Below are 9,366 nucleotides of genomic sequence, written 5' to 3' on the forward strand. Positions count from 1 at the left end.
TTATTTTTATTTTTATCTGTCAGTAGGAGAAGGATGGACAATCTCTTGCCGTCCGTGATTGTCTCTGAAAACCCAACAGAGATGGGTCAGTTCTGACCCGATGGTACCCAACAACAACAACAACCTATATGTGTGTAGTATCTGTATGTCTCTGTATGTATATACATATATGTATACACAGAGAAAGAGAGAGACTAGTGGCACGGGATTGTGCAACCAATGCAGAGGCATGAGTTCGAATCCTCCAGCTGCTGCATGGGAGAAAGATGGGTAGTGTCCTTCTGTGTGATTAATTGCCAATGAAAACCTACTAGAGAGTCAGCTATAGGTTGGTTCCAAGAGCAACAATACACATACGCAGATTGTTGCTTAAAATAAACTCTGACACATGATGGTCTTCTGTACAGCAGAAAGCAAACATTCCCTGGTTCTGTCTCAGCCCAACGCACATGATCCCAATTGAGTTAATTGTGGAGGCTACTGTGCCAAAGGTCTCCTGACTGTCAAGCACCCTCTGTTTGACTAACCCTGGTGTCCTGTTCTAGTGACTTATGTCTCCTGATGATGTGTCCGGAGCAAATGTTCTGCTTGTGACCAATAGTGTTTAATTAGCTAACTTGAGAAGTAGATTGCCAGGCCCTTCTACCTGGTCTCGTTTAGTCCAGAAGCTCCAAAGAGGCCTGTCTTCTGTGAGTGGTCTTTCTGAAATTTGAAACAGCAGCCTAGCTTGCGCATCAAGTTGTTGTTATGTGCCATTGAGTTGAGTATGAACTCATAGCGACCCTGTGTGCAAAAGTTCTGAACCCTGCTCCATCCTGAGCCAACCTTACTGTCTCTAACACAACTACCCCATTACCCCAGTCACTGAGTCAATCCATCTCATCCAGAGTCTTCCTCTCTTGCACTGTCCCTCCACCCTCCCAAACGTGATGTCCCTCTCCACCAACTGGTCCCTCCTTGCAACATGCCCTAAGTATTGTCAGATGAAGCCTCAGAATCCTTGCCTCCAAGGAGCACCCTCGTTTCACCCTCACTGGATGAACCTGTTTGTTCTCCAGCACCACAGCTCAAAGGCATCAGTTACCTCCTCCTGTCATCCCTAGTCATTGTCCAACTTTCTGATGCATAGCAACTGATTGCAAAGACTATGGCCTGGATCAGGCACACTTTAGTCTCCAGACTGACATTGTTGCTCTTCAGTACTCTGGAGATGTCCCTGACAGCAAACTTTCCCAATGAAATTTGTCTATTGATTTCCTGGCTACTGATGCCAAGAGTGTTGATTGTGGAGCCAAGCAAACTAAAGTTGTTAACAATCTCAGTCTCTTCACCATCTATCATGACGCTGCCACTTTGGCCCAGTGGTGAGAATCTTTGTTTTCTTGATTTTGGGCTTCAATCCATATTGAAGGTTGCAGTCCTTGACCTTCTGCAGCCAGTGCTTCAGGTCCTCCTCAGTTTCAGCAAACAGAGCTGTGTCATCTGCGTAACACGGATTGTTGATTAGTCTTCTTCCAATCCTGATGCCACACTCTTCCTCATAGAGCTCAACCTCCTGGATGATCTGTTCTGCCTATAGATTGAAAAGGTATAGAGATAGGACACATCCCTGGTGGACACCCTTCCCGATTTTAAACGATGCAGTGTTTCCTTGCTATGTTCCGATGCCTGCCTCCTGGTCCAAGGTTAGTAGATATTCAATAAATCACTCTCTATCTCATTGCTGTCGAGTTGGAACCAACTCCTAGCTGACCCTTCAGCGGGGTTTCCAAGACTGTCATTCACATGGGAGTAGATCGCACACCTTTCTTCAGAAGTGGTGGATCTGAACCACCAGAGAGGCACAGACTATGCCACTGGAGCTCATTCAGTGATTATTGTTGTTCTTGAATCGCTTGTGACTCATAGCACCCTTATGTACAATAGCTCTGAACCCTGCTCTATCTTGAGCCAATCTCATTGTCTCCATTTGAGGGCTCAGTCTCTGTTGCCATATCTGCTTGTCTACTCACATGGGGTGTTAGACCCATTGAAGGAAGAGACCACTCAGTGGCCGGTGCACATATCGACTTGTGGGAACTTCACCAACCGTGTGAGAGGCTTGATTTTAACTAGAAGCCGATTGATAAACCACTTCACTGGGCAGAGAGGGGAGCTGCCTGGGGAAACCAAGAGGTGTGAGTGGTGTGCTGGGGAGCTTATCTAAAGGGGTGGTGTCACTGCTTTCTAAACTTGGACTTCTCTGCTGACAGAGGAGAGGACTTGAGGAGGCAGTGAGAAAATAGTTGCCTCTTCTCTTTTAAAAATAACCCCTCCATTTAAGAATAATTTTAGAGTTCCCAAAAAACTGCAGAGATGATGGGAGTTCCTGTCTGTCCTCCTCACCCAGTTCCTCTCGTGGTAACATCTTGCGTAACCACGGCCTCTGCCATTGTTTTGACGTTAGCTGCAGAGTCACCCCTAACTTGTGGCAACCCTGTCTGTGTAACAGCCCAACGTGTCACCTTGCCCTGCACCATCTCTGTGACCTTTGATGTGTTTAAGCCCATTGTTTTTACAGGATAATAAAGAATACTTGGTGAATTACTGGTGACTTTGATTTAGTCCATAATAGAAATAATAATAATAGAAATGATATTAATTGTAGTCATTGGCATAGTAGTGGGGATAAACAGTTTCAGTATAGTACTTGGCTTGCAGCAGGCAATATTCTCAGCTCTTCTCCTTTAGAAACTCTTAACCCTCTCAGCATCCTGTGAGGTGCAGGCACTATAACAGATGGGGACACCCCCCATGTGGTTCAGGCATTGTGGCCACATAGCTCGCCTTCAGTAAGCATTGAAACCCAGGGAGTGAGCCTCAGAATCCCACTCTGAAGCATATTCTCTGCAGAAAACAATGATAACCACGGCCATCTTTTGGTGGTGTGAGCACCGTACTCCAAGCTGTACAGCGGTTATTTCTAAGCCCTCCTCTAGACCTGGAGAATTGCGGTCAAGAGCAGATTGTGTTGTTTGCTAAGGATAGAAATATATGGTCCTAGGAGTTTGTGAAGGAGTAGAAAGACATCCCTTGTGAGTGAGTGTGAGAAAGAGCGAGCACGCGAGAGCTCCAGTGTGTGTGTGTGTGTGTGAGAGAGAGAGAGAGAGACTTTGTGTGTATGTGAATGTGTTTATGACTGTGTGAGAGAGGAGAAAGTGTGTATGTATGTATGTTATGTGTGTGTGAGAGAGAGTGCTCCAGTGAGTGTGTAAGTGAGAGAGACTGTGTGTGTAAGAGAGTGTGTATATATGTGAGACTTTGTGGACTGTGCATACATATGTGTGAATGTGTGTGTGTGAGAGACTGTATGAGAGGGAGTATGTGTATGTGTGAGTATGTGTGTGTGTGTGTATGTGAGAGAGAGGGAGAGAGACAGAAAAAGAGAGAGACAGAGAGAGAGAGGGGAAGGGAGACAGAAAGAGAGATATTAAGATTGAGATTGATTTTCTACAGGTTTCTGTCCCCATTTCTTTCCAAAAGTGTTGAAACAGGTCTGCTCTGTTGCCACACTGTGTCTCTTCCAAGCAACAGAAAAGATTCTCCAGCCTTGCCCAGAACCTGAGCAGCCAGAAGTGCCTTTAATTTTAAGAGCGAAGAAGAGAGAGCCTTAATTAATCAGCCAGCGACGCCTCGAGAGTCTAGGGGGCCGAGTGGTTTCTGCCCCAGATTTTGCAGATAGCTGGAGGGGAAGCGAGTCTAAAAGCATGGAACTGTGTATACTCTGACTGTGGGGTGTGGAATGTTGGGGGCCACTGGAGTCCAGGGAGGGCTGTTGGGTTGGGAGAGACGTGAAGTCTTTTACCATTTAGGGTCTTTGCAGCTTGTCCAGTGTCTCTGCCTCTGCACTGCCTGCTTCATAGACAAGCTCACCCTGACCATCTTGCTTAAAGGCTGCTGGACATTGGCGGGACTGAAAGCTTCATGAAAGATCTTTGGTGATGCGTGTAGTTAATGCACTCAGCCTGAAAGGTAGGAAGTTGATGTCAGTCCAGAAGTCGCTTGGAAAAATGGTCTGACAATCTTCTCCCGAAAACGCAGCCATTGAAAAGCCATAAGATTGTCATGCATGAGAACCAACTCAGTGACAGCTTGTTTTTCAAGCTTTGTGAGGTCAGCAATCTCTGCTGTTTTGTTCACTGCTGTAGTTTCTAGTGCCTGAAACAGCCCTTGGGAGCTCTGGTCGTCTATGGGTAAAGTGCTGCCCTGCCATCTAAGAGGCAGGTGTTTGGAACCTACCGGTGGTTCCACGAGCCTCTTTGCTTGTGATTTGAAGCCTTTGAAAGACCACTGGAGGGTCAGCTATGAGTTAATTGCAACTTGATGACAATGATTGTGTGAAAACAGGGCTGAACATATAGTGGGCCTGCAAAGGTGATCGATTTAAAGTCCTTGTTTGTGTCTATTCTGGAAATTGGCACAGTTTGTCACAAGTGTTATCTGTTTGTTTTTTTCTCTCTATGGACAGTCAGATTCCCTCACTAGCCATAAACTCCATGAGGTCAGGGAGTGTATCTGTCTTATTTCCCATTGCCTCAAAAAGCCTGGCTACAGGCATGGGCTTTGGGCACAGGATGCCCAGGTTCAAATCCCAGCCCATCTCCTTTACTCTGTGATCTTTGGAAGTTACTAAGATTCTCTGAACCTTAGTTCCCACATATATATGTGACATTAATTGATAGACTTAGGAGATGATATTAATAAGCTAAAAACTTATTGCTGATCTTTGGAAGCAATTCATAGCTGACCCTCCAGCAGGTTTTCAGAGGCTGTAAATGGCACAAGAGGGGACTGCCCGTCCCTCTCCTGAGTGGATGTTCTGGTGACCAGCTGGGTAGGGAGTTGGGCTGCCAACCCAAGGACAGGTGGTAACTAATTGAATTGATCAAAAGTAAGTGAAGTAAAATACTTAGGCTAAAGTCCCCTACCATGAGGAGCTCTGGTGGCCTAGTGTCAAGAATCAGTGCTGTAATCCCAAAGGCACATGGCTCAAATCCACCAGCTGCTCCATACTAGAAAGATGGGCAATCTCCTTACATGCAGTTAACCGCCCCTGAAAACCCTCTGGAGGGTCAGCTATGGGTCGGTTCTGACTTTATGGTCAGTACACAACAACAACAACAACAACAACAACCATCCTATCATACCTACTACTGTCAAGTTGATTCCAGCTTACAGCATCCTCTTTTGTGTACCATTTAGAACTAAGCCCCACAGAGATTTTAGTGACTATTGTTTTCTGTTTATTCTTATAAGTAGATCACCAGCCTTTTCTTCCAGAGTGCCCCTGGGTGGACAGCCAGCCTTCTGGTTGTTGTTTGGCATCTCCCAGAGACTCCAGCATCTTGAGAGCGCTCCAGAAACACTAGCTGCAGGTTATGATCTATAACTTGTGGGAACCCAAAGCTCAGGGGATCTTTACCTAAAGCTTAACTTTTCTTGTTTGGATAGTAAAATATCTGCTGACATTTCATGAGTTCCTTGTTTTTCAATGCTGCATAGTATTCCATTGTGTGAATATACCAGAGCTTCTCTATGCATTCGTTTGTCGATGGGCACTTGGGTTGTTTCCAACTCTTTGCTATTGTGAACAAAGCCACCATAAACATGTGTGTACATATATCTGCTTGGGTGGGACATTTTGCTAAGTAAAATATCTCAGTCACAAAAGGACAAATAATGCATAGGGCCACTGTTGTGAAACAGGACTGACAGAAAAGGAGGGGAGGAATGATGTATATTTTCAGTGAAACAGATGAGGGAGAGGACTGTTTAAAAGGGTTATATGAATGGGTATTCTTGTCATTACAGAAGTCCAGAGTGAAAGCTGCATAATGGAGTGGACTCGGGGAGAGAGATTGTATAACAAAGAAAGAGTTTTTCTTTTTGTTTTCAAGGAGATGAGTGAATTGGGATGGAGACTGAGGGGCAGAGAGATAAGTGCAAGAATGAATGAATGGAAACCCTAAGTCTCTGTAAACTTTCATTAAAATTAGTAAAAAAAAAGGGGGGGGGAATCTGCTAAGAAAGAGATGGAGATGATTTGAGAAGCCGCAGAGATTCTGAAATGTAGACCATTTAAGACAGGTTGCATTTTAGATTCTACCTCTGTTCTCATAGATAAGGCCATTTTCTAACATGCCCTGAATTTCTTCTTCCCTCTGCTACTTTTGGCATTTCTATCTTTACATACACCTTGCCTTTAAAACACCAAAATGCAACAGCACTTCTTGGAAGCTTGCTTGTGAATCTGCTGCTGGGAGGTGGGACTGAAAGCTTCAATTTCCAGAAGCAACTGGCCCTGGCATGTGGCTGCAGGGCCGCCAGGAAGTGCACTTTGCAGTCATGCTGCTGAGTTGGAGCTCAGGTCTGTGGAAACCTCTCAGCTCTCTTCTTACTCACCTGTGTTAGGACTACTTTTGGGTATTTTTTGTAAATAATATTTTATTTACAAATTATTTTCATTTGACCATTTGTATACACATTGTTCAGTGAAATGGATTCCATTTTTCACAATGTGCAGATATGCTTAATATTTCTATTCTGGTTCCCTCATTTCCATTAATCTAGTTTCCCGGCCCTCTTAACATTCTCATCTTTGTTTTAAAGGCATTGTCGATCAGTTGTTGTGTACCTTGTGTCAGGATCAACCCAGTGATGACTCTCTGGCGGGTTTTCAGAGGCAGTGAATCACACGAGAGGAAATTGCCCATACAGATGATTTTTTTTAAATCAGTTTTTTTTAAAAGCAACACACATAAATCCACTAGCAAAAAGCAATGCATATGCTTAATTCTGATTTCAAACTATATGACTTAGTACAGTTCTGTATAGGGATAAGAAAGGAAGTCTCTCTTCTTATTCTGGAGGTTTCATTCCCCAGGGTCTTGGTTATCTCGTCCTGCTGTAACAGAAATACCACAGGTGGGCTTCTTTAGCATGTGCTTTTTCCTCAGATTAGGAGGCTGGAAGCCCACATTCAGGGCCTTGGATCCTGGGAAACCCTTTCTCTCTGGGTTGGTTCTGGAGGAAAGCTCTTTTCCCCCCCCCCCCCAGCTTGTTACCTGGTTCTTAGATGTGGTCTTTCCCAGGGTTGAGGACACCTTGGTGGGACTGAGACCCCTCTGCTGCCATCCTTTCTCCTTTTATCTCACAGGAGATGAAGGTGTTACAGGCCACACCAATGGCAGGATCAGGCTGTGATGGGATTAAGGAGTGTTACATCCTCCCCTTAATCCTCTTACAACTGCTTGGTTTTATAGATCACAGAGGATCATCACAGAATACCACATTTTGTCATACATGCTTTTGGGTTTGGGGGGAGGGCCAGCTATGAGTGAGTGGCGATTCCAAGGGTCTCAACAACAAAACAACAACAAGAATAATTTTATAAAACAGTGCATGGGAATGATTGCATGAACCACAACACAATGTGAATGAAGACTTTTGTGAACAATGTATACAAACTTTGTAAGCAAACCAATATCTCTCTCTCTCTCTCTCGTCTTTCTCCCTTCGAGGAGGATTTCCAGTTAAATACAGAACGTTAATTTAAATTTCCGATAAGCAGCATGTAAGTCTTTAGTGTTTTTAAAAAACGAAAATCCCAAAATCTCCATTGCTGTTGAGTTGGAGCCAACTCATAGCTGACCCCCCAGTGGATTTTCAGGGAGACTGTGTGTCACAGGGAGGAGATTGCTCAACTTTCTCCTGTAGAGCTGATGTTTGGTTGGAGTTGCCTGAGGAGTGCAGCCTTTGGGCTAACAGTGCAACTCCCTGTGGACCCCCATTTTAGTGTAAATGTGCCCCAGTATTACATAGGACAGACTTGGGCTGAAAAGCTCATTATTGTTTATCTGAAATTGTATATTTTTATTTGCTGAAGCAGACCAATTCAGAGCATCATCAGGTAACCAGTTTCTTGTGATCCTTTTTATATTTTTCTTTTTCTACTAGTTTATTTACAAAACTCAAATACATTGTTTTCAAGAACAATTTTTTTTCAATTTCTCTCACCCTTCCAACAAATTGTACAGCCCCATGATCAATCCCTCCTCCCCTGCACATCCCCATCCCTCTGCTTCCAGCCTGTCCCACCCCCCTTGCATCCTTATTCTACAATAATGGTTTTGTATGTTATTTATCCTTGTGGGACTGAGTTAGTGATAATTTTTAGTAATTCTCCAAGTGTATGCAACCCACAGTCCCTTGTCAGACTTAATCCCCATGCAGTCCCTACACCAAGAACAGTGCTGGGTTCATTGCGGCTTCGTAATAAATATTTGTCGGAAGGAGTGACTCAGTATGTAACCCATCCTCTTTCAACAACTGGCATGATATCATATTGTTTCATTCTTTGCTTTCCCATTTAGTAATGCCTCATGACGATTGATGTGTAAGAGCTGCCTTATAAGAAACAGGTTTAAGAGTTCATCACTCACCCACTGCCCTTAGGTTGATCCCGACTCATGGCTGACCCTTCATAGGGTTTCTGAGGCTGTGAGTCTTTAACGGGAGAAGACTGCTTATCTCTCTCCTGCATGGCTAGTGGTGGATTCGAACCACCTGAGATGGATATCTTTTGCTTAGCAGTATAACATGTACCAGAGCTCCTTAAGAATGACGCAGTATTCCCTTTAATTAACGTGCTGTTATATAATGCCCTTGATGATAGAAACTGGAGTTGCTTGTAGCATTTTGCTATTATGATATGATAATGAACATTTATGTTCATTATGCTTTACTTTAGTCAGCTTGGATACACGTGGTAAGATACCGGAAACATTAGCATCACATGAACCAAGAGTGTGGTTTAATACGTGCGTCTGTGGTGCTGAATTTCTTTCCAAAGAGGATTTATTTATGCTTCCAGCGGTTACTTTATCTCTGCATATCCTTACCGACATAAAATGCTAACAGATTGTTTTTTCATTTTGCTAACCTGATCACTGACTAAATAGCATCGCTTTATCATCTTAATTTGTGTTTCTTTGCTTCTGAGAAACATCTTTTTGTTTATAAGCTGATTGAATTTCTGTAAACAGCCTCTTTTTTACCTTTCCCTGCTGTTGTTAACAGCTTTGACTTACTAAAATGTCTTCTAGTCGAGTGTATGTTCTAGATATGTTGTTCTTGTGTGTACCATCAAGTTAGAACCGACCCATAGTGACCCTCCAGCAGGTTTTCAGAGGTGGTAAATTGCACGGAGTTGATTACCCATCTTTCTCCCTGCAAAGCAGCTAGTAGAATTCAACCACGTACTTTTGCATTGACATTCCTTTTGAATTCCTGAACTAGAAGTCATTTGAATATATATATATATATATA

At 43.6% G+C, this 9,366-nt stretch overlaps 1 protein-coding gene across 2 annotated transcripts in view; it reads left to right on the forward strand.

Annotated features, from left to right (window-relative positions):
- Positions 1-9,366, forward strand: part of PRKCB (protein kinase C, beta) — a 553,123-nt gene that overhangs the window by 113,488 nt on the left and 430,269 nt on the right. The window lies entirely within an intron of this gene.

This window comes from Elephantulus edwardii, unplaced genomic scaffold (genome assembly GCF_000299155.1).
Source record: "Elephantulus edwardii isolate Elephantulus edwardi_28Jun2011 unplaced genomic scaffold, EleEdw1.0 scaffold00361, whole genome shotgun sequence".
Taxonomy (NCBI): Eukaryota; Metazoa; Chordata; class Mammalia; order Macroscelidea; family Macroscelididae; genus Elephantulus; species Elephantulus edwardii.